The 25,530-nt window shown below is 38.0% G+C and overlaps 1 protein-coding gene across 26 annotated transcripts in view; it reads left to right on the plus strand.

The window, feature by feature from the left end:
- Positions 1-25,530, plus strand: part of ADGRL2 (adhesion G protein-coupled receptor L2) — a 631,707-nt gene that overhangs the window by 422,122 nt on the left and 184,055 nt on the right. For 18 of the 26 annotated variants that reach the window (XM_086717374.1, XM_086717395.1, XM_086717394.1 and 15 more), the window contains exon 1: positions 18,944-19,085. The exons of 2 other annotated variants lie outside the window; for them this stretch is intronic. The gene's annotated coding sequence lies outside the window, so the exon portion shown is untranslated. Of the gene's footprint in view, positions 1-17,168; positions 17,305-17,451; positions 17,579-17,733; positions 17,888-18,943; positions 19,086-19,169; positions 19,193-19,697; positions 20,266-20,955; positions 20,978-25,530 lie in introns of those variants that run through there. 6 more of the 26 variants (XM_086717378.1, XM_086717380.1, XM_086717377.1 and 3 more) reach the window with 6 other exon arrangements.

The raw sequence follows: 25,530 nt of genomic DNA on the forward strand, positions 1-25,530 counted from the left end.
GTATTTTTCTCCTCCTTCAGACTATGAGCTTCTTGATGGCAGACGGTACTTATTTATCTTTGTATTCCTGGAGTCTGGCACTCAATAGCTACACAGTATGTTTGTTGAATAAATTATTTACCAAGGTGAACAAGAGTGGGTCTGAGGGCAGCAGCATTTTGGAAGTCAGTGTTTTTCCAACTCGACTGTTAAGAGCGTGATGTTAAGTTTCATGAAGGTACTTCGGGCACTGCTCAAAGTAGACAGGGTGTAGCTGAGTGAACTCTTGGCCTTCATGTTGCTTTAATCAGAGCATACATAATTGTTTCTTATTAACAGATCGGGTTGCTATGCAAGATTGTTTCTAGACAAAAAATGTTTTTCAGCTAAAAGAAAGTTGAAAGAAGATATGTAGGCTTTAGAGTCTCAAAGACACCTCTAATACTTATTTTACAAATTAACCTCCCTTTGTCAGAGTTGCCTCATTTCTCACAGAATTTGTAGCATTTCAGGTTGGTTATAGATGGGCAGGAAGGTATCACACGCACACCTGCCATTTCCCAATATTCAGCCAAGAATACCAAAGTGGATTCCACCTGGATCCAGGTGGCCATTTGTATCAGAAGCAGGTGCATGCAGACACAGCATACCTTGGCTTGGCTTTCCTCTTCCTCTGGTTCCCTATGGGCCACACAGCTGCCAGAGACACTACTGCCAGGGTTGAAAAACACAACTTTTAAAACTCAAACTTACTATCCTAGAAGCATTTATACTCTAGGCACTTCCACGTAAGAAAATTCTTACAGACACTGGTTCTCCCATGTTCTAGAACCAAACTAGCACGGACAAGAAAAACTCCTCTGGGCAAGGTGGGGAAGAGCTGGAAAAGTCAGGGTCAAGGGTCCCTGAATAGTATCTCTGCCTCCAGCTTCCAGTGTTCCTATCTCTCTGGAGGTTTATTTTGAAGATTAAATAAAGTAAGGGTAACACTAAAATATTTAGCAATGTGTAAATGGTTGAGCTTGGGCACTAATAGATCAGAACAGATGCTGGTCATAAACTACCAGCAAGCCTTGCCCGTGCTTGCCAGCTGAATGCCAGCCCTGAAATAAAAGACCATTAAAATGTCTTCATGATATCTGTCACATAGAGATGGTACTTGATTAATGTTAATCCCGTCTACCCTGCTTCACAACTTCCTCTTGAACAAAATCCAGTAAAAACAAAATGGCAACTCCAAGAAGACATATCCCCAAAGAACCAGACAAGTCAGGTTTATTATTTTATGAATGTAACATATTAATAGATAATAAATTAATATATTAATTTCTCTTCACACCAATAATACCAAAATTCATTCTGTGCTCTACAGTAAAAACGGATATACTTTAAAAAAATAAATTGTACTAGGGATCCTGGGTGGCTCAGTCAGTTCAGCGCTCGACTCTTGATTTCGGCTCAGGTCATGATTCTAAGGTCATGGGATCGAGTCCTGCATTGGGGTCCGTGCTGAGTGTGAAGCCTGCTTAAGACTCTCTCTTTTTCTCCCTTCCTCCCTCCCTCTACCCTTCTCCCCTTCTTGTGTGCGCATGTTCTCTCGCTTTCTCTCTCTCTCTCTCTCAAAAAAATAATAATTGTAAACTATTCCCCAAGTTAGAATCCACCTGTGAACTAGTACTATATCTTAGTTATACGCATTGGGGCCATTGTCTCTTTCCTCCTTTATCATTTTCCTTACTAGGAATGGTTAATTCATTAAATTTAGTTAGATTCTATCAGTTGCTTTAAGCCAATGTTTTCCAGAGGTTGGCATTGGAAAAGGAGAACACTACCAAAACCACCTGGGTCTTTTTCTCCACTCCCCAAAGTCCTCCCAGAGATTTCGATGGCTTCCTTCCTCTTAAGAACATTCCAGAATGACTATTCAGAGTTTGCTATAACAGTTAGTCAATAACACTTGCATTTGACAGACTCAAAGTCAGGCAGGGGTAAGAAAGCTTTATAATGAAAAGAAGGGAAGGCTTCAAGTAAGCACTGATTGGAAGCTGCTGGCATGGAGAAGCTAGATGTGGGTTAACTAGAAGTGAGAGTCTTATATGGTGGTTTGGGAAGTGCATTTGTCTTTTTCTAGTTGGTCTTGAGTTAGAAGCAGAATCAAAACACAGGGAAGCTGGCAGTCGGCGATCTAGTTCTGATCACTCTGGGTTGATTGCTGCAGAGGTTGTGGGTCAAAGTTCTATTGTCGTTTTTGGTTTGAGTATTGTCTATTTGTATATTCAGTTTCTTAGACAATATGAACATATATGTAGAAAACCTGGAGGAATTCATAAAAAAGCTCTAGAAAGAATGAGTTTAGCAAGGTCTCATGATATCAGGTCAGTGCATAAAATTAATTCTATAGCTAAATCCATAGAGATAGAAATAGATTAGTGGTTGTCAGGGGCTGGAGGAAGGGTAATGAGGAGTGACTACTAATGGCTATGGGGTTTCTTTTTGGGGTGCCAAAGATGTTATAAAGTTATAAAGGGTGATGATTTCACAACCTTGTGAACATACTAAAACCACTGAACTATACTGTTTAAAAGGGTGACTTTTATTCTGTTAAATACATTACAAAAGCATTATAACTTTACTTATATAAACTGGCAATAAGCAACTGAAATTGAAAATGTAAAAAATATTATTGATAGGAGAGTCAAGAGATACGAAATACTAAGGGATAAGTTTAACAAACTATGTGCAAGACCTGTACACTGAAAACTGCAAATATCTCAGAGAGAAATTAAAGAAGACCTCAATAAATGGAGAAACATTCTATTAAAAAAAAAAAAAGCATCTGCCAGAACAAACCACGGTAAGTATGCGCAGGATACCTTAAGTAACTTAGCTTAGGAAAAAAGTTGAACTAGCCTTTGTGGAGGTTTTGTTAATGGCACAACAGAGGGAAGAAAGAAAGACATCTTTGTAGCAGAGGCAAAACTGGATTGTATCAGCTTCAGTAGTGGAGAAGACAGGGCTGAGGGATGGGCCAGAAGTAGAGATGAGATGGGATGACAAGTAACTGACCAGTATCACCATTTAGTCAGGGTTCTCTCAGGTCTCAACATCAGGTCATGCATTTGCTGGGCAGTAGGACTCTTGTTAACAGCTAATCTTTGTGTGGCTGTTAGACTAAGCCAAATTTGAAGCTAGCATGCATATAGGCATGCTTTGCCTGTACTGATTTTCCTGCTTTTTATTTTTCAGTCTTTACTTTCTCTTTGCTTTATAATTCTTAGTTACTCTTACCACTTTTATTTCTATTTAATTGTAAATCTCCTTAAATTCTTTTTGGAATATGAAGGATTATAAACTAATAAGTAAAAATTAGGGTGCTAATCGACAAGTGTCTTTAATTGTGTTTAGCTATTTCAGAGTATAATAAGCTTAACCAGATACTCTTCTAATGTTATGGATTTATGGAAAAAACTAAGCACTTTTGAATAAAAAAGAGTGAAAATCATAAGCTATGAACATAAAAGTGAATGGATTCTTTAAGTTGTGAACTTAAAATAAAACAATCAAAACTACCAGCAACTGGGTGCCTGGGTGGCTCCGCTGGTTAAGCATTCACTTCTTGATTTCTGCTCAGGTCATGATCTCACGCTTTGGTTTGTGAGACAGAGTCCCAGGCTCTGCACTGGCAGTGAAGAGCCTGTTTGGAATTCTCTCTCCTCCTTTCTCTGCCTCTCCCCCACGCTCGCTCTTTCTGTCTCAAAATAAATAAATAGACTTAAAAAAAAAAAAAAAAAACCACCAGCAACAACACTGGCATATATGTGATAAAATATTCTCATTATAAAGCTATAGTCAATATAAAGCTATATATTTCAAATTGTAGCTCTAAAATCTTTTGCTAGAATACAACCCAATATGTGAGAATATGTAAGAATTTTCAAAATTGTTTCACATCAGGTTGTACAGTTTTAGGCATCTATGCGGCAGCATTTTGAAAGTTGTCAGTGTTTTATGCTATTAATGGTACCAAAATAATAGCAAATATTTGAGGGCTGACTTACTACGTGCTAAGTACTACCTGTATTAATTCATCCAGCCCTCACAGCAACACTATAAAATACGTGTAACTATGATTCCCATTTTATAAACAAGGAAAGAAAGAGTTAAAGATGAGCTTCCATAACTTGCTCAAATTATAGAAGCCTGAACATGGTGGAGCTAGGGTCTGCTCTGGTGGTCTGATCCAAATTCTAAGCTTTTAGCTCGTGTTGCTTTTCTAAAACAATTTTTCAAACATCCTAAAATTAACATTAACTAAAGTTAAGTGAATCTACACTTTATGAGACCCTTTAGAGATCTTTTTCAACAGATCTTTTTCAACAGATCTTTTTCAAGATAAAGTAGAAGAAAAGGTTCTTCTTCAATATTGTTTTTATTTTTAAAAAGTAACATCTGTGGCTTTTTTGAAAGGATATGTCAAATGCTTCAGTGGTGGCGTTTCAAAAACTTTTGCAGAGCAAAGTAATTTAAAATGGTATTTACCAAATTCTTGACTGTACCAAATTGCAGAATTTTAAGTAAGAAGTGAATATAAATGATTTCACCTAGGTATAGCCTCATGGTTATTAAGCATTAAGAAAAGAAATTCTACTTCTCCATGCCTGTGTTCTGTTAAGAGTCAATAATAATAATAAAAACGTTTCATGCTTTTAGTATCGACACAGACTTAAGTTAATTTGCCAAATTAATTATCCAATTTTATGAATTGAATATGTCTTTTATCTTACAATTTGGCAGGAAAACTAAAAAGGGAAAGACGACAAAATTTTTGAAAAATAAATACTATGATTACTAGAAACAATTTTACTTTTGTTATTTAGAAGAGCTTTCCTTAGTGAAAAAAAAAATTGAAAACTTCCAATATGAAGAAGATCCAATCATACATACCAATATCAGTTTCTAGGTGACATGGGAAATTATTTGTGATTTTCTTTTAAATGGTGTCTGTCTCAACAATTGACATATATAATTGTTCTAATAAAGATTTAATGGTGAAGCTGTTTAGGTAAGTCTTTAATAAAATGATGTTTGCTCTGAAATAAAATTAAGAACAGTTAGTTTAAAATTTCAAGAGATGTACATAAGGACAGAAGTATTTCAGTAAGACTACTATAATAAGCACAAAGGCTCTTTTCAGAAAATACGTATTACTCAGGACTTTTCACTGATATGAAGGATATTATGCAAATGGCATAATTTATAGGAATTTTTAAAAACCAGTATGTTTAATACAGGTGATTCTCACTTTGTGGAGTTAGTTCATTATGATCATATTTCCCAGTTGACATACTTGCATAAAACTGAGTTATATTCATAAAGGAAAATGTTTTCACCTGTAATCACAAAAAAATTTGTATATGAAAATACAAAATATAAAATTAAGAATGATAATAATGGTACTAAAAATAAACATAAATAAGAAACATAACAATTTGGGATAATAAAAAATGTTTCTAATTTGGATTAAGGAGATCATCTCAATTCTTAATAAATACCCTCTTTTGAAAAATATACCCTTAAAAAGACTACTTTTTGAACATATCTGAGACTATCAATTGCTCCCAGTATTTTTTAGTTAAGGGTTAGCTTGTTTGCTTTTGTGTTTAGCTGTTTCTGCTGTATTAGTGTGTCTTAATTATTTTTTTTTAACTAGTAAGTCTTTTAAGCCATGTCTATTAATACTTAAAAGGTATTTGCTTCCATCCTTTCTTGGGTTGAAAAAGACTGATTCCTTTTATGTGTCCTGCTTTGGTGAACTACACTTATGGGATATAAGGTCATACAAAAATAATCAAAATCATCATTTGCTACTGTCAAGTTACCTTGCCATGTAGGGAAACTAAACAGGTTACAGAAAGCAAAGAAAAGGGAAGAGTAAACATCAGTGAAAGAGTGGTGGAAAGTATTGTCAAGTGAGGAGGAAAAGAGAAAACTGGTGAATAAATATAAGCAGAGACAGGATTGAGCTAACTGGTGAGCATGAGGGGGGGCAGCACTTAATTTCAGTATTGGGCTATGCGGTAAGTGCACAGATGGGGTAGCATATATGCAAATCCTTTGAACACAGTAAAGCACCATTACTATTACACGATACATTTCTTCATATCTTACAAAGTATATAGACAGTGTAATTCAGCATTCACTCACATATAAGTTATTGACCACTGGAACTCAAAAATTTAAATGTTTGGGGCGCCTGGGTGGCGCAGTCGGTTAAGCGTCCGACTTCAGCCAGGTCACGATCTCGCGGTCCGTGAGTTCGAGCCCCGCGTCAGGCTCTGGGCTGATGGCTCGGAGCCTGGAGCCTGTTTCCGATTCTGTGTCTCCCTCTCTCTCTGCCCCTCCCCCATTCATGCTCTGTCTCTCTCTGTCCCAAAAATAAATAAAAACGTTGAAAAAAAAAATTAAAAAAAAAAATTTAAATGTTTATAGGAATGAGGAAGAAAAGTGAGTGAAGGGCAGTTGGGTTGAACATATAGTTCTCTAGATCTGTTTTTCTATTTCTCACTTTACAAAGATATGGGTGAAGGGTCACCTCGTGGGCTCAGTTTGGGGAGCATGCAGCTCTTGATCTCAGGGTCATGGGTTCAAGCCCCACATTGGGCGTAGAGATTAATTAATTAAAAAACAAAACAAAACAAAAACAAAGATGTGGGTGAAGATATATTTTACTTTCCTTTAATGCCACTATTAAAGTAGAACACAAAACACTATTGCTGATTAGGTGATTCATGGCACATGATGTTTTGCCTTGATTTTGAGGAGGTCCCAGGGAATGGTAGAGAATGTGATACATGTTTTCATTAAAAGGGAAGGCCTCTCTGGCTGAATGTTGCTATGAGGTAACATCCATCCAATGTTGTTGGACCTTTCCATTTTTTTTTTCAGAAGCTGGAAATCCATGTTTTGACTGAAACCTCCTAATTTTTAAAATTTGACAAAAACAGATTAAAAACAAACAAAATACTATATGACTCAACATCTGTAAGGCCAATAAATTACATTTGTTGGCTAGATTTTATACAGATCAGTAGTTCGTGACCTCTTGCATGCTGTGCTAAGAGCTGGCATATAATGTTTAGTGAGATTTTAAGGAGCTTACTGTCTAGTGAGAGAGGAGTAAATCAATAAATACAATGATGTGTAATAAGTGCTATGATAATCAATGTTCATTTTTATGGTTCTCCAACACTCAAAAATTACATATCATCAAAGAAGAGAAAATAATACTCAGTATGATCTTCTTAGATGGCAAAGTACTATATAGTCACACATTTTGAAAAGAGTTTTAAAAAACTAGGAATGTAAACAAAAGAAATAGAATTTAAAGAAATAGAATTTCAACAGAAAAAGAGAACATCCTCCTTGGAAATTTTGATTAAGTTACTCCTTAAGATAATATTAATAAAATTTGCTAGTGATTTCGCAGGAAAAAAAATGGTTAAAATGTTTTTTGGCTCTTGGATGTAGGGTTCCAGTCTTTAACTGCTTAGTGAATCATAAATGAACTCAGATGGAAATATGATACTTTCACCATAATGCATAAAATATCAGACGTTCTGTGTTTGAATAAAACCAAAATACCAGGGTATAAAATAATAACTCTTGAAAGGCTTCATGTAAGCCCCGCTGATTCCAATTTCTGAAGTTCCCTAGGTTATATAAGTTGTTGGGACAGGAAAGTAGAAGGGAGAAAGCTTGTTCTAGGTAATACGGAACAGACGGCCAATTTTTCAGTATCTCTGAATTCAAAAATTCAAAAGCATTAATTTACTGCCTTCCTTGAGCTGTTTCTTACCTCTCCAACACACACACACATGAAGATAATGGTGCTACATACTCCCTGGACAATTTGTCTGTATTTGTGATTCTCTTTACTTAAAAGCACATTCACACACATTGTTATTAAATTAATTTTTTTGAAAACACTCGAATTTTCATTGTAGTCACTAATTTGTCAAGATAGTAAAATATTTACCTATGGTCTATAAAAATATCTCAGTAAGTTGACTAAACAAATGTGTTAAGTAAATTTATGTATGTGTGTTTATATGTACACTTGTAATAAGTATATTTGTATTAGATTTCTAGGTTATTTGACTTATAATATCCATATCAGCAAAGCAGTGTGGAATATTTGGATAAGAAGTAGCCTTATTATTGAACTAAATATTATAGTAGTATTCATGATTATAGGATTCTGACTCATATATTCCATAAATACTTTCTAATAACCAACTACAGCTCAGGTCCTTTGCCAGACACTGAAGGGGCCACTGTTCTTTAAAAATCTGAGACTAGGTAAAGTGTTTCAAAAATTACTTCATCTGATTGGTGTGTACCATTCTGAACAGTATAATATTATTTCCTATATAGACGCTTGGAGGTATTTTGGAAGCCATTTATACATCTCCATATAAGAATGTGGGCAGGGAGAGAGATGCTTCCAGAGAGGATGTTCCTGATAGGACTTTTAGTCATGTAATGAACTTTTATTTTATTTTTTAATGTTTATTTACTTATTTTGAGAGAGAGAAAGCGAAAGAAAGAGAGCACACATCGGGGAGGGGAAGAAAGAGAGGGAGAGAGAGAATCGCAAGTAGTCTCCACGCTGTCAGCACAGAGTTCAGCCTCAGGCTTGATCTCATGAACTGTGAGGTCATGACCTGAGCCAAAATCAAGAGGGGGACGCTTAACCGACTGAGCCACCCAGGCTTCCCGCATATAATGAACTTTTAAAAGACTGTTGTCTCCCCAAGAGCTCATGATGCTACATTGTTCTAACAAAGGCCTTTAACAGTTGTATTAGTCCACTGAGAGCTTTGCATACCTCCTTCCTAAGGTTTGAGTATTGTGGGTGATGGGAATAAAACCGTAGTATCATAGATGGGTATATGGATGGTTAGGTAAGGAAGAAAAGGACTGGAGAAGACAGAGACTTCACATTTTACTAAGTGCCACAAACATAGATTGAGATTTCAATATGCATAAAATTAGGACCTCTCTGGTAAATAAAGCTAAAAGAAATTTGTTGAAAGGACGGGTCACAAAATTGAAGTAAAACCTGAATGAACTTACCAAAACCTAATAGAATGGAGAGGGGTACAGTATCACAAAGGAAAAACTGGATGAAGTTTCCAGAAGAAAGATGACTAGAAAGTAAAAACAACACACATATATCTCTCCTGTTTTGTTCTGTGTAGGAGATAGTTAAGTGAAAGCTTATTTTCCTGAATGTTTAAAAATAAATTTGGGGAGAAACTTTTATAAACTTATTCTATAACCTCACCAAATCTGGGGAAATGTTCCATCATTTTCATTATTTTTGTGAGTAAGAAATGCATCTTCAGGGGAAAAAAGAACAATAAGATCTATTTGAGAGAAAATTTTGTGAAGTAATAGTCTATGAAGAAATAGTCTATGGTTAAAATTCCTGAATGTCGTGCGTATTAAGCATATAATATAAACCTTTATGTCCCAATTAGCTTTGTGTATTTGCTTATACATTTTGGTGTATATTCTTATTTATTTTCCATGGGTATTTGCCCTTTGTTTCCACAGATGATTTATTTCTCTGGGGAAGGAGCATGTTTACCCCTTTCCACTACCACCTAGAGCACTGAATTGAGGAAGTTTTCTAGGAGTGTTGAATAATTGCCTTTATTATCCCCACATTGGAAAAACTATGTCAGCCTGCAATCTCAGTAAAAATGCCAAATTAACAACGAGTATCAAAACTAATGTGCACATTTCTCTGACATTAAACCACCCTGTTGTACCAAACGCAGCACAAATGGCCCTCCAACAGGGGTCCCGTGCAAACAGTAGATGATCAAAGAACACGTCAGCAGCAACACCAAGTCACGCTGGTGGTGTCAAGGACAATGTATTCTGAATTCTCTTTCGTATTTCTTCTGTGATATTGTGCCAGAACACAAATATATAGACACAGATATATACATATACATGTGCATATATATTTTACAGAATTTAAATAATTCATTCAGATAAATTATTTAAATGATTTAAAAATTCCTTTGTCAAACAGATTAATGGAACCTTGTTATTCAAAAGATAAATCATTTTATATGAAGTGGCAAAGACTTCAAGGGCTAATAAAGGTTTTATGAGAGATAAACTTTTAATGAATTGATACTTTTGCATGTACTTATTTTCTATATACATAAATATACACACAGATGCTTACACTGTTTTTCATATCAACATCAACATCTCTGACTTTTAAGGAAATAGTATTCACAGTGTTTAAAATAGTGTTTTTACAGATTTGATTTTTAGGAGCTGATAGATTATAATTCACCAAGCAAAGTAGAAGGAGGTTTAAATAAATAGTGTAAACGTTATAATCTGTGTAATGAGAACAATTTTATATATGTCATTTTCTAGGGTTTGCAATGTATTTAGCACTTATGTCCTTTTGCTGCACAGGTCTTAATCAGAAAGATGCTTTACTCTAGAAAATTATGGTGAACTAGTATTTGTATAATAAGACCCTAAGACCCTGGGAAGCATTTTTAAGGATTTTTATGAAGCCCAGTCCACTTTCTTCAGCTAAATTTTGGCATAGATTCAATTTGAGACTCCAGTGAAATTCAATTGGTTTATTTTATAATTAAAAACAAGAAAATCATAGTAACAAAAATATATAATGTATAGCACTCATGTTTATAATAGAAACATCCATAAAGAAAGAAACATGTTCTAACTTTTCTCATTACTCCAAAGAGAATTGCATCTTTAATCACACAAAGCACAACTGCTTTCTAATTTTGTTTAAAGTGTTTCAATACTTACAAAACCCAGATCAGGTTATTATAAATCTAGAGCAAATTAGAATCATTGGCCTCTGCTCAGCTCTATGTAAGGGTTCTATGTAAATCATAAATTTAATGGCATACTAAGACACACATCTGTTTCAGTTTTGTAGAAGTTAATAATCTAACTATAGAGTATTTAAACACTTCTTTCATTAACTGGAAAATTGAGGTAAAGATAGACTTCCCTTAGTTAGTTATAAGGTGTAATATTTTACCTCCAAATTTTGATAAACTATAAATTTACCTACGTAGTTACAGGTAATTTTCTAAATATTCAATCTCGTATCTATTTTTGACATTACATGATTCCTTCCTATATAAGAATATTCAATATAAATAAATAGGCTAGCATTATCATCTCAAATCTACATCTGCATAAAATATTTTGATTTATATGTATCATATCTTAACTCATTTTACAAGAGGGCACTGGAGAGAAAGTAAATATTGAGTAATTATATGAAATGTCAAAATTCATTCTTTTAAATATTTTTCAGATTCCTTATTTGATTACCCATAGTTTATTTTTAAATGATAAATGATTGTCTTCTGGGGATCCATATTATTTAAAAATAGTTTACATTCTTGAATCCTCAAACATTTACGTTTTATAGTTAGCATTCTTGCTCAACCTTTCTCTAATTTTATTTTATCCAATTATAAATATTTTTTCATGTTTATTTCCGTGACCTCTTTCTTGGAGACATGCTACTTCACATATAGCAGTAATCCAGTATTATAATGAATTATTGTGTTTCAATTATCATTAGATAATAAACAGGAAATTAGTTTTTCTTGTAGTGTATTCTACATTATCTGAACAATGAAATATATGTGGTTTGAATTTGGGTCATTAATTCAGGTGGTAAGGACATAGTTCTAATTAAATTGGTGTCATAAATTACATTCCCATAATGAAGGGGGGCACTCTTTTAATGCACTAGAAGAGTTATTTGTAGATATGTGATTTTGGTAACCAGGACAGTTGGATAGGAGGTGGATGGTTGAGAGCAACACACCTCCATCACTGAAACGAAACCATTCAAAGAGTATATTGTCCAGGTGACCATTCAGCAATGTCTTTTTATTGTGGAATAGCTGGAGAGGTTATGTGTTTTTATTTTTTAACCTCAAACAAAAACTTTTCATTGAATATAGCTCAACAAGACCTTATCATTTCCAAATCATTTCAGTATCCTCTTGTGATGTAAGTGACATTTTAGTATGATTCTAAATTTGGATGCTAATTTTAAAGAAAACGAATTCTTTTCTGATGCTCTTTTACTTATCAAAAAACATGTGCCTATTACATCATTGTTTGGTCTGGGTCCTAAGTGATTGATTTCATAGTGACCTTAAGAATGCACTGTAATGAGCTGCAATAAGTTGAAACTTAATTATAAAGATTTAAATTATTCTTGAAAACAGAGATGGCAACATTTTATTATCTTATCAAGAAACTATGATGAAAGCTAGGTTTAGAAGAAAAATCTTTGCAAATTGCTATTCTATTTTCCACGTGCATAGACAAATTTATGGTTATTAAAATAATATGCAACAAGGAGAGGTCTTTAAAAAATAAAGCAGGTAAGTGGAGTTGAAAAAATAACTATCATATTAGAAAACAAAATAATGAAAAATATTAGTAACAGGTAATTATACAACCAGAGGATCAACTAAAGTCAAGGTCAAACATCTCACATTACATAATTTTACACTATAAAATTTTTTCAAAACTGAAACAAAATAATTTTTATGCTTAAAAAGTACTAAGATCATAGATTAGAATTATTATTATTTCATGCTTTTTAAGATAATTATGTTTTCTAATATGAAAATGTTAGAAGTGTTATATAATTGTATCTTCGACTGACTTTCTAAAATGTCAAGAAGGCATTTGTGAATTTGTTTCCTGACTCCTAAAAGCCTTTTTAAAGTTTGCTGTGCTACAATGAACTATGACGTGAATAATCAAAGTCATTCTCAGAGACACTAAAAATTCAATTTGGACTTCGGTGAAATTGCTATTTGGTTACCTTTGAGGGTTTAGATTCAGGAGAGTGGAGTTGCCTCTACTATTAACCATTGCCTAGCTTTTGTTCTCACCCAAGCACTGCATGTTTGCTTCACCAAGAACTGCCCATTCAAATGTCTTACATTTAAAACAGAGGTGTGATTTTGGTTACTCTTAGTTCAACTTCAATATATAGTTTTTTAATTTAAAGAAATTTCATCTATATTGTTGATAGAGGTTTTCTGCGTGTATTAAAAAGCGATTGGGGAGGCTATTTTTAAACTGTGGACTTTAATAAAATATTTGGTTGTATGATGAACAAAATAGTTATTACATGAAGTTATAGACATTTTTGTATAAAATGAATGCTCTTATCGGTATACTTCAAGGTTTGACAGAAACATTGATAGAAGAAGGCCTATAAGGCCCAATTATAGAAAATCCTCAAAGTGCAGAGATTAACAAGAGTTATGGGAACAATCTATGGGAAAGAAAGCCTAACTTAGAGTTGTGTAAGATTCAGTGAAACAATGATTATGTAGGACATCTTTTTTAATTTGCTTACTTTGGAGTATCATAATGACAACGCATAACATTTTTACAATCTTTAATATACCATTATACATATAAACACTCTAGGTGCACAGAGTCATTCTACCAGTTGTATTGGTGGATTTAAAAAAATTAATTATAAAATGATAAGTATTCAATAATATACATGATTATATACTTCCAAATAATATCATTAAGCACAGTTTACCACACATGATCAGATGCATACCATAGTTGAAATGTTTGGAAACTGCATCTCTACATTTTAGATGGAGCTTGGGTTTCTTGGACAAAGATTTACTCAGCCTGAAGAGAGCTGGGAGAATAGTTAAACTTATTGGCTTTGCCAAATGGTTTCATATGTTTCTGCTCTCATGGAAAATGAGTTTTGATTTCTTTTCAGACTACATGCATGGCAAAGTTAAAATGAAAAACAAAGCCAGCAACTTTCAACCAGTTCTAGTTAAGTTTGGTATTCACATATTGGCTTTGATCTGCTCTAGACCTTTAAAAGATTTATTTTCTAGAGTAGGAAAGCTAGTTTCAGCACTAAGCATCACTGAACAGTAATGATAAAGAAACAGGAATTGGTTAACTTTAGGGTGAAATCTAGCTAATTTTATTTCCGTTCCTGTATTAGAAGTTAGACCAGTTTCACCTGTTACTTGTTTACTTATGTGTTTTGTTTTACAACTCTCACAGCGCTCTTACCACAGGCAAAAACATACTCCCCATAACGAATACGCCTACTCTCATTAATAGTTCTCTATTCCTGTGTAGCTCAAACTTACAGTTTTGGGCCCAGTATCAAGGCCCCAGTCCCCCCCAGTCCACCCAAGTCCACCTCCACGTTGCCCTTTTTAGAACTGCCTTATCTATATCCAAGTTTGCCGAGTGGGGTTGGAAGAAGTTAACTTACTGTGTTCTACTGGTTTGTACTCACCACAATATTCTAATGCCCATTTTCATACTTCTTCAGATTCTCTAATTTGGTACCCAAACTTGTTATTCATACTTGTATTTTGACAAGTACCTCATCACTTTCCTTTAAACAAAGGTACTTGGATGGTAATAGCTTTAAAAATTAGCATAATTTCTCTATCAGAAGTATGTGAATACATAGAATAAAATAATCTTTAGTTTCTTAAAGTTGCTTAAATTAAAAACATGAGTTTCTACAGTTGGAAAAAACATATATGGTTAAAATGTTTGAAGCCCATCAATCTCTCTAACCACATAAGCTAACGAGTTCCTTCTGTTTTCTTTGAATGAAATCACCATGAGTGGTTAGATGTTGATTTAACATAAAACAAATGGAAATGGGTGTTTCCTTTGTCCTTTGCAGAATTTATTTTTTAAAACAATTAGCAAGTATTGTATTATGAATAAGTCAATGATTTTGCCATTATTTAAATAATAATATAGATTGAGTAGTTAAATTGATTGGATTTTAGGGAATGCATAATATCCTTCGACTTCCCTTAACTTGCTAACATCTGCAGACATTATTAAGCTTCTCATTTCATTTTTTTCTACCATAGCACCTGTATTGTTATAAATTATGTTTTGAATTGTCATGAAGTGTCAGGCAAATTACGTTTTCTGGATGTGTATGTGTCATTTAAGTGTTCCTTTGTAATGGCAGGTTTGTGGCTAACAGCTTAATCTTGAATATATCAATGCAATTAAAATCTCTTTTTCCATTCTTTTTTGTGGATACAAAGAAAGTTGAAGCATTATTATGTGTAAAATGCAAGGAAAGAATTAAAAATTCTTTAATATTTAAAACATCCTAGAGAAGGAATACATTTAGCTGTAATTTTAAAAACATAGCCAGCTTATAATATTCTTAGGAAAGACGCTGAACCCTTTGAACTCTACAAAATACACGTCCTACTGAATTAAAATTAAAAACCTGTATGACGCATTTTCCACTCCCTATAGTTCCAACAATTTCTGCCCCTTCTATGCACCCTCCTTGTTTTTGTGATGTAGCCTCTTCAGAAACATAGTGGAGAGTGACTCACTTAGGTCCCAAGCATCAAAGAATGTCAGACCTATGAAATGTAGACAGTGGGTTCTTCCAGAAATTCCTTCTGAGAGAGTTAAATAAATAAGTAAATGAGCCAACATATGGCCTGCTTGATTCAGTCAAAAAATTCTATTGATTACTTTCTAAGCTCACTAAATAAAAACTTCAGTCCAGGTTTTGCCTCCCAAAAGAAAATAGGATTAGACTGATCTATGCACTCATTGGGGCTTCTTGTGAATCATGCCCAGATGAGTGAAAAACCTTCACAGATGAACAAAAGAAAGGGCTATCATTTTTCAGTAAATGTGGATTATTATTAACTTGACATACTTGGCTTATAATCTTGAATAAAACAATTTTAAATTCCAGAGAAGATGATATAAATGACCCCTGAGGTCTGAGAATTTTATAATTCTGCCTCTTTTCAACTAAAGTAGCCTGGTTTAATTTTCCTAGGTAGGTCTGTTGTATGTATAATTTTGACAGATTTAAAAACCTTAGGTACATAGTAAGGTTTCACACCATCTCTGCATGTGTTTTTTTTTCCCCCAGACTAGCTTGTATCCTGCGTCGATAATATTTGAATTATGTTATCTAAGAAATTCCAAATGGGAGTGTTTATGGAGTTTAAAGTACAAATGCTCTGAGTAGCTCCTCTTATCTTTTGGAATAGTGAGATTATTTAAACATCTATACATTAAGTAGAAACAAATTTGATCATCAAGGATTCTTGTTTTGAGAAGTATAATGAATCAACCAAAAGAGTATGTTTCAGTTATTTGCACATGTGTACTTTTAACTTATGATTTTTTACAAGCTGAGAACAAACTTGACCAATAGCTGGATTTACTTTAGCACTGCAAATATCTGGCTTTGTGACAAAATACTGATAGGTATTTAGAGTCTTCAAGTCTTTTGAACGATCTGCTGTTGACATTTTAATAACATTGTTGTTTGAAATGATTTCTGAAGTATGATGACTGCAACATACCCGCAGCAACAAAAAGTACATAGTTTCTGAAAGCAAAGAAGCTCAAGTTTCATCCTATTTTCTAGAGGTTTTAAATCTTGATGAATCAGTTTTTTTTGAAAACCAATGCAAACACGCTTCTTTAATTGATGGCTGCATTCATTAGTAGTATCAGTGACTGAGAAATACATCTGAAAACTTAATGACTTTCAGCTTAGAGATTTTATAATTCAAAAGAAAAAAAAAACAGTTTTGATTTTCATCGTATGCAGAGGACACTTAAACTGGCTTTAAAATATTTTTCAAGCGTGATTTGTCCCGTCGTGGTTTGTTCCCTTAAGCTCAGGTCCATCGTGGGAGCTGCCTGGCTGTTTGCTGACAACACTACCAACAGAGAAGTGGCAAGGAAGTGTGGTCAGAGGACAAGAGCAAAAGCAGTTTCAATGTAAGGAAATGAGGGAAACAGACCTAACAGCACGATGAATGCACTTGCGAGTAAAGAGCCTTGTAGTCTCCTTTCCTTCCTTTGCTTATCCTGGTGGGTAATCAAAAACAAACAAAACGCTCTTGTGAAATATAGTCAATAAAGTCAAAGTTTGGCTAGGTCTGTGTAACTACAAAGAAAAAGTCACCGCAATTTTTAAAAATGTAACTTTCATTAACGAGCGCGCCGGAAATCTCAGGTATCAAAGACGCATTAACCCTGGAGCGTCCCCCGCGCGCCGCAGCCGGACGGAGGCAACCGCGGCGAACAGACGTTCTTTTCTCCTCGGAGCAGTCACACAAAAGGAGGGCTGCGGAAACTAAAAGTTTCGAAGCCTCCGGCTCGCTGCGTGGAGAAAAGAGAAAACCTGGAGACGGGGTGGGTAAAAGACGCATCCTGGGCGCCTCTCCGAAGTGCAGGCAAGGAGAAAGCTCCGGGGCCTACAGGGAAGAGGGGAGGCCCCCCCACCCCGCCTCGAGCCGCTGGCCAGCCCCCTGCGCCCTGCCTCGGAGACCCGAGCGCCGCGCTCCGCCGCGCTCTCCCAAATACCCTTCACCCGGTTCCAGAAATAAAATAAATGTTTTTAAAGTGCGTGTGTGTGGACAGGATGGAGAGCGCGCGCCGGAGGAGCGCGCGGAGGACCGAGCGCGCAGTGAGTGGAGTTTGGGGGCTTGGGGGTCGGGGTTGAATGGGTGTGTTGACGGTGCGGGGGGCGGGGGGAGGCTGGATGCGGAGGCCCGGGACTGAGGGCGGGAGGGGGGGTGGCGAGCTGACGAGGAGGCAGAGGAGGGGCTCCAGCAGCCGCAGGCCGCCTCCAGGGCGCGTTCCGAGGCCGAGTGCGCGCGTCCCTTGCCGCCGCTGCCCGGACAGCCCTGCGGCCGCCCCGCCGGCGGAGCCGGGGCCGGCCTGTGCTCTGGCGGCTGCTTGGCCACCGCCGCCGCCACTCGAACAGCTCGAGCCCGTGAGTGTCCCCTTTCGCTCCCCTCCCCCCCTCCTCGGGCGCACCGCCGCCGCAGCTGCTCAAATGGAGTGGAAAATGGCCATTGGGCGGCAATGAGTTATAGATTATCTGCTCCACGTTTTGTACTTAGCTGCCTGTAATCTTCTTTAGAGTTTGCCTGAGCCCCTTGCTGGAAAAATCAGGAGGGAGAGATTTGTCCTTTGCCGCTGTACACGCTAATATGTTTATATGATTAGTCGGACTCGGGGAGGGGGGGTAGGTAGGTGGGGATTTGGGGAGGAGGAGGAGGCTGGAGGTGACTCCAGTTCAGCCCTCGCCGAGAGTCTGTGTCAGGACTTCGCGCTCCCCCGTCTCTCTCCCTCTCTCTCCCTCTCTCTCCCTCTCACTCTCTCTCTGCTCACACACACACTCGCAGAGGTGCCGGAGCGAAATCGGGAGCTTACCGGAGAATTCCTTGGGATTGTTGGGGGGCAGCTCCCCTCCGTAGCTGTGCGTGGCGTGGCTCTTCCGTGCACCTCCCTGCTTCCCCGAGCCCGAGTCCTCGCCTTCTGCTTTTCGTGGGGCAGCGGCCACCGCTCAGCCTCGGCCCGGAGTCCCGAAATGTGAGGAGGGGCCGCCGCTGCCTCCCGCCCCAGGCCGCAGGGTCGGCGCGAGGGATGCCAGTGCGGCCGGCGCGGACGGCGGGCTGAGGGGCTTCGCCTGACAAACTGAGTTGGCCTCGCGCCTCCGGCGTCTGCCCGCCCCTCCCGCGGCTACCGCTCCGAGGGGACTCCCAAGTCTGCGCACCTCTGTCGGGCTTTTACCTCCGCCACCCCTTTCGCTCTGATTGCCGAATTTTTGATTTTGCTAAGGGAGCGTTCGGTTTGGGGGTGTGTGCGCGTGTGTAAAGGACCCCTCTCGCGGAGCGGCGTGTGGGAAACTGCGGGAAAATGTTGACTTAACCCCAGGAGCCGCCCGGCGCTGGCTGCTTGGCTGGAGGAGGCGGCGGCGGCGGCCGAGCAGAAGGACGCGCCGAGCAGCGGCGCCGCGTCCGGCCGGCGAGCCGCGGCGCTGCCTCCGGCGCGGACTCGGCGGCCGGCGACCCGCGCGCGGCCGGCCTCGGCCCTCACCGGCCGGGGTCGCCGCTGCCCTCTGCTCCTCTCCCCGCGCGGCCCCCCGCGCCAGACGGCCCGCCCCCGGGGCGCGCTCGCAGACCGAGGTAAGAGCCGCAGGAGCGAACAATGTGCCTCTGTGCCGGGCTTCGGAGACCTGTTTGCTTTCCGCCTCCTGCCCGGGGGTGGATGCTGGAGGTGGAGGGAGCCGCGGGTGAGTTGGGGCTCGGCTGTTTGTTTATGTTCGGCCGGGCGGAGGGGGAGACTCTCGCTCGCTCTTGCTGTTCCCCCCTCCCCCCACCTCCTCTTCTCGGAAATCGATACGCAGAACTCCAGTCCCGTCCAGCCAGCTTCTCCTTTTCTCGGGGGAGGTGTTGTAACGCTCTCTAGGCTTCAGTCTGTTTGCAGGGGGGCGTCAGGGGAGTAGGATTGGTTTATGCATTTTTTGATTTTCTGAAAGCTTGGGTCGGGAGGTGCCGCTCGCCCTTTTACAGCCCGTCTGGGGCGGGAGATGTGGGGCGCGCCCTCTGAGGGGCCGCTCTGCTCGGGGTGAGGGGCCCAGTCCCCCCCACCGCCCCGCCCGCTGCAGACCTGTCCCGGGCTGTAAGTGGAGCCCGCAGGCCGGGCGCCGGGAGCTAGTTCGGGGGAAGTGGGCGGTGGGGGAGGGACCGGGTCAGTTGTTGCGGGGTGTTGTTTCTTCTCGTCGGTGGTTAGGTGGTGTGGAGAGGCGAGGATGACAGCAAAGCGCAGCCAGATGTGGCCAGGCCGGCGCGGGTGCTGGCAACGATTAGGGGCGGCCCCGCGGGGCGGGCGGGTGACGGGGGCCGGCACCCGGCGGGCCCTGGGGAGGGCAGAGAGCCTCCCGGACCCGCAGTGAGAGGGCAGCAGCGGGCCGCTCTGGGCCTGCGGGAGAAGTTGCCGGCTGTGGGTCCCTGGGGTGGCTGTGGGGTTGGGAATCTCGGGAAGCTTGGTTTGTAGGATGGGGGTGCCGAGTGGGGATCCGCTGGAAGGAAGAGGCGTGGGAGGAGCGCGAGGAAAGGGGAGACCCCCGGGCTAACCGAGCGTGGGCTCCTTGATTGGCTGGTGCGACCCGACCCCTCTGGTAGGGAGGCGAGGGCGGGCAAAGCGACAAAAGCGTCCTAGCAGTGGGGAGGCACGCTTGCAGGACTCGTTCGCTTGGGATCAGTAAAGTTTGTTCCTTTCGCCAAACTGCGGGGCTGGGGTTAGGGAAAATCGCTGGAAGCTTTACTTTGTGCCCAAAGTGACGCTGATCGGAGGCTAAGGAACGTATGTCTTTCGCGTTTTTTTTTTTTTTTTTAAATCCTCTGTTCACTCCGTCCTCTAAAAGCATAGTTGGAGGGACAGGTCCTGCGGTGTCCGTCTACTTTCCTGGTCTTCCATGGACTCCTCCCCCCTCATCCTTTCCCCCCTTCCCGGGCCCTCTCATTCCGTTCTTCCTGATGCAAACTGTGTCGTCTCGGATTCAGACCGAGGAAATGTTTTCCTCCTGTTTCTTGAAAGGTGTCAGGCTGCTTAGCAGCTCCTCCAAGCAGCCTGGGAGCGTCTGAGCCGCAGCCACCAACCATATGGTTTCCGTTACAAAGGCCGGGTTCTAAGTCACTCTTCTCCCCACCCCCTCCCCAATTCTTAAATTTTCTTCTGCAGCCTTTACAGTTTGTGTACTTCTCTCTTCCTCTTTCCAGAGGCGTATATTTAACGGGCGCTGTTGGTTCATTCATTTCCCTTGTCAGTGTTTGTGTCTGGAACGGGCCCCACCGAGTTTGCCCTTTGCTCAAGTCGAGTTGCACAATGAAAAAAAGTCACATCCGTTTGGTAAATAATTGCCTGTTGGGATGTCTCTTACTAAATCAAGTCTGATCTTGGGCAAACCTTAAAGGATGGGTACTAAAGAGGCAATATGCGTCCATAGCAGAAAAATAGAATGGTTTGTGAAGCGTCTTAAGCAACATTCCAAGTTGTTATGGGACTCTTGACCTAGGTAAGAAGGTAACTTTGAAACTTTAAATTTAGCCTCTTTATAATACTTGGAAAACCTTACGGAAGAAAATCCACTTCTGTTCAGGTGTGTTGTGGAACTTTTTGTTGTCCCTCCCTCCACTTTCCAGGAAATTTATGCATGATAGAGAGAATACTGCAGAACAAATGTTCTGTTGTTTAGTTCCTTCAGACATTCCGATTCTCTCCTTTTGTTGCTTGCCTCTAAAAGAGGTGCCATTTCACATCATTCTGCACAAATTGTTTGAATTAATGCAAGTGTGAATTCTTACCGTTTGAAGGGGACTATTAGCATATCAAAGGTTTCTTAGCTTCAGCTCAATTGAGAAAACTTCAGCCTGTCTTCCATTTGCTTCCAAGCAGAGGCCCAAAGGGCAATGAGAATTGTAAAGGGTAAAAATAGGGAGGTGGATTCAGGCTGTGTTTCTGAACTTTCACTGTTTTGTAATTATGTGAGCGAAAAACATTGTCTATTGCTGTGGAGCCCTTGCAAATAGCAAGACAATTATTTTCTATTGATAAATGGTTTGTTCCTAGAAAAAGGGTGACCTTTTATTTTATGATAGTCACTGTTGCCTGTCTTTTGGGGTCCCTTCAGTGGAAGAGACTGAGAAAGCTTTTCCTTCTAACTTAATACTTTTCTAGGGCCTACACTTTGTTAATATTAGTAAAATGGGAAAGAAAGGCTTTTAATTAGTCTATAAAACAATAGAGATCTTGTGATAAAGGGACACTCATTTTTATGCCTAGGAAACTTAGTTTTTATTACACTTGCTAAATTAAAGGGACAAAAATCAATGGAGAGTTTGAATATTAAAAACTCAGCATGAACTTTGTTAATGCAACTTCTACAGCAAGTGTGCATTTGAAAAAGGGTCCTAGGTGATACTCAGATAATTTGTGAATTCTATTTAAGTAGAGGTAATTCTTTTTGAATATTGATTGTTTTGTCTCCAAAATTTTGTATTTTATCAAACACCGTAAACTCAAGAATTCAGCTTAAAGTTGGTTTATTTTTGCTAATATTTATAGCATATTGGTTAGTGTTTTTTTACATTTGCAGATAGATATGTTCTTTGAATTTCTTTTAACAACTCAGTATCCGTAAGTGAAGAAACGAGAACAAGTACTTGGGTCATTTGGGTCATTTTATGGCAAGCAGATGGGTCAAGGGATAACTTTTTCATCAACTTCTGGGCAAGCGTTGCTTTTATTTATTTAGCTTAAGATTTCCTAAAGCCTGGTTTTAAGATGAAAATGAACCTCAGAGAAGGTTTTGGAACCCATATTTATTATAGTTTTATCTTTGATGGTTGGTTGATTTTGAACATGAATTTATATTCTTTCATTAGAGAAGGGCTTTTTTTTTTAATTAATGTTCGGACTCCTTGGTTTTATTCTAATAGTGAAGATTAACTGTGATGAACAATGTTGGAGGGGAAAGTATCATTAATTGCCTAACATTTTTAGGTTTTAGTTTAATAAGATTCTTTATTCAGATGGTTTTTTAGTGGCATTCAAATTGTATCATTCCCCTGAAATCATTTTATGATAGTTTATTTATTATTTATCTGGTCCCTTCAGTTGTCTAAGAAGTACTTTTGAGGTAAAAATGCCCACATTGATGTAATTGCTATTATTGCACTTAAGTTGCTGTTAACTAGTCTGCTTTGAATGCAGAGCGGTATAAAGAAAACATTATCCTTTAGAGCTATTAGTGATAATCTAAAAATTGTCTTGAAAACATTGCTCTTCATTTTATATGATGGTGACCCTGAATTCAGCAAATCTCTAAAGGTGTAAAATGCAGTGAAAAGATTTTTCAACATTTCAATGACAAAATTGGACTACTTAGAGAAAAATTAATGTGTTGTAGGAGCACTTCAGCTGCCATTTTCAATCATTGTGGGTTACTATGTGTTGGCAACAGAAAATGAATTTAGAAATGCAGATAGCTCTGGGAGCAGGTAGTTGGGGAAATCAGAGTATTAAGTCATGGGGGGGGTAGAACAAACCAATTACTTCCGGTTTTGATTTGAGAATTGCCAATAAATATAATTTTTTCAGGCTTTTCACTCTGCTTTGTTAATGGATTAACATCAAAGCAGACAACAAAACTTCCAAATGTTATAAAAACTAATATTAAATATACAGATCTCACATGGAAGTAGTACTAAAAGTCTTAAGGCAAGGAGTTGGAGTTTTTTATTGCTGTAATTTTCACAATCAGCAGAAACGTTAACACCAAGCTTCTGGGCGTTTCCTTTCCTAAAGTAAGCAAGAGGAGAGCATTAAAACCAAGGTTTACTTAAGGTTAGATCTTTATTTGATCATTATTGAGGCTTTCTGTATTTTATTAAAAGATCTAAAATAATATTTTAATGTCTTAAGTAACATAGGAATATGTGAGCTAAGATTGAGAAGTTGGGAAGGTCAAGAGGTAACTGGAAATCTGTACACCATAGTAATAAAATGTTATTGCGGTATTTTCTATCAAAATATTTATTTGACCTAACTTTTGTGGATAAATACTCAAATCACACTTAGTTTATTGACAGATGTAGTATGAGATGAAGGGAGCATTACAATGTAGTCTAAGGTGTGGGCTACGCACACTATACCTACCTGAGAGAAATCGTTTTCATTTTAATAAGAATCCATAACACTTGCCCAATTGCTGGTATTTAGGAACACAGATTAACTGTATTTAGATCAGGAATGAAATACAGTTTTGGAAATTTGAAGAATGTAGTGAATGAAGAATTCAGGATTGCTATTTTTACGAAAAGTCTCCTCAAAGACTGTACACTTTGCCTCTTCACGTTCACCGCATCTGATCTTGAGTCTTGAAGGAGAGGTACACATTTGATATCTGTCTGCTCTTCTGCAGAACAGGTTCACGTAAAATTAAAGCAAAATTCTTTTCAAGCCAGCAAAATTTAAAAAATTGAAATGTGGGATTATGAAAAAAGGTTCATCAGATTATTTGCAGAAATACCTAGCTAAAGAATTTTGCAAACTGATGATTTTGATCAAGCGTTAAAAAAGCAAGTTTAGCTTCTAGACCTCAAGAGGCCTCAAAATCCTTTTTATGTTTTGGTCATATCAGTTCCTAAGGTAATTTGTTTAAATATTAGTTCACATTACCTAAATAGATAACTGTTTTGTAACTATTTTCAAGAAAGTTAAAACATTTCTATTTTAAACATAGATTAAAATCATAGCTTAGTTAACTTCTCTCTTGCATAACACTAATTAGTGTATAGCCCCACCTAAATATTCATCTCTTCAAATAATTCTTGATTGAAGGTTGAAAGGTTGAAAAGTATTTAATCACCCCGATTACTGTAATTAGACTTGATGTTATCAGAAAAATTGAGACTGTTCTCTGAAATCTTTTTGCTAGTCAACATTGGTCAAGTAGTGATTTTTTTTTTTTAATGCTGTAAGAAAACGCTTAAGAAATGGATTGTTTAACACAGAGATAGTTAATGGTTGGAGTTAGGAAATTAGAATCCTAAAATGATGACATTATTCTTGACCTAAGTGTGAATAACTTGTAAAGGAGACACTATATAACTGGGTCTAGAATCCCTAAATTTTTTTCAGGACTTCAATGTGGTATTTTGACTTTAGTGTATAGGTTTTGTTAAGTGTATGTTATAAACTTTGAAGATCTCTTAATGCTATGTTGATGTAAGTAGATGTTTTTTAAGTGGATCATTGTGTCATAAAAGTCTTAATCAACCAAAAATACTTTAAAATAATCTTTTTTGGTCATTTATCTAATAGACTAAATGTAGGCAATAATCTCCAGATACTTCCTAATATATTCTTAAGAAATGATTTTTAAACACTTATTTCTTAAGAAAAAAATCTCTCCTATTTTGCCAATAAAAATTATCTTAAAAAAAGGTAGATGGAATAAAGGAACCTAGCCTAGTGCTTAACACCTGCAAATAAAGTGCAGCTTACAGCAAAATACTATTGATTGCTTTGAAGTACAGAGCAAGTTTAAATACAATTTGTTTAATTACAACAAAAATGCAGTTTTATGAAGTAATATAGTTTGTCTTCTTAGAGAATTTTATGCATTGTGTAGTGGTAAGTAAAATCCCATCACAGTTGTATAAATTTGTTCAATTACCAGAACGGCTAAAAGAAAAAAAAATCAATTTACATTGAAAAGCAACAGAAATTAGATTACCTTGGTTAGTAGGAACTTGCCAACAGTGTCTAAATTGCTTAATAATATCAAAAGCTACCATGTTTCACAGTGTAAGGATATTGGTGCCTGTTTTAATATGCATATGTCTTGTTTACTTGGTGACTTTTGTTATATGAACATTTTTTTTTTTTTGCTTTCCCTTTTTTGTTTTTATGGAAGGTATTACATGATGTACAAGAAACCGTTTCTACTTGCATCTTCTGTTTTGTTTTAGAGATTTTTTTTTTTTTGGTAGTAGTTGCTTTTCTGGATTTCTAGAATTTGTAATCAGCTGATCTTTCAGATGAGTGTAATGAAATATGAGATGT

This window comes from Puma concolor, chromosome C1 (assembly GCF_028749965.1).
Source record: "Puma concolor isolate L17-30 chromosome C1, mPumCon1.1.hap2, whole genome shotgun sequence".
Lineage (NCBI taxonomy): Eukaryota > Metazoa > Chordata > Mammalia > Carnivora > Felidae > Puma > Puma concolor.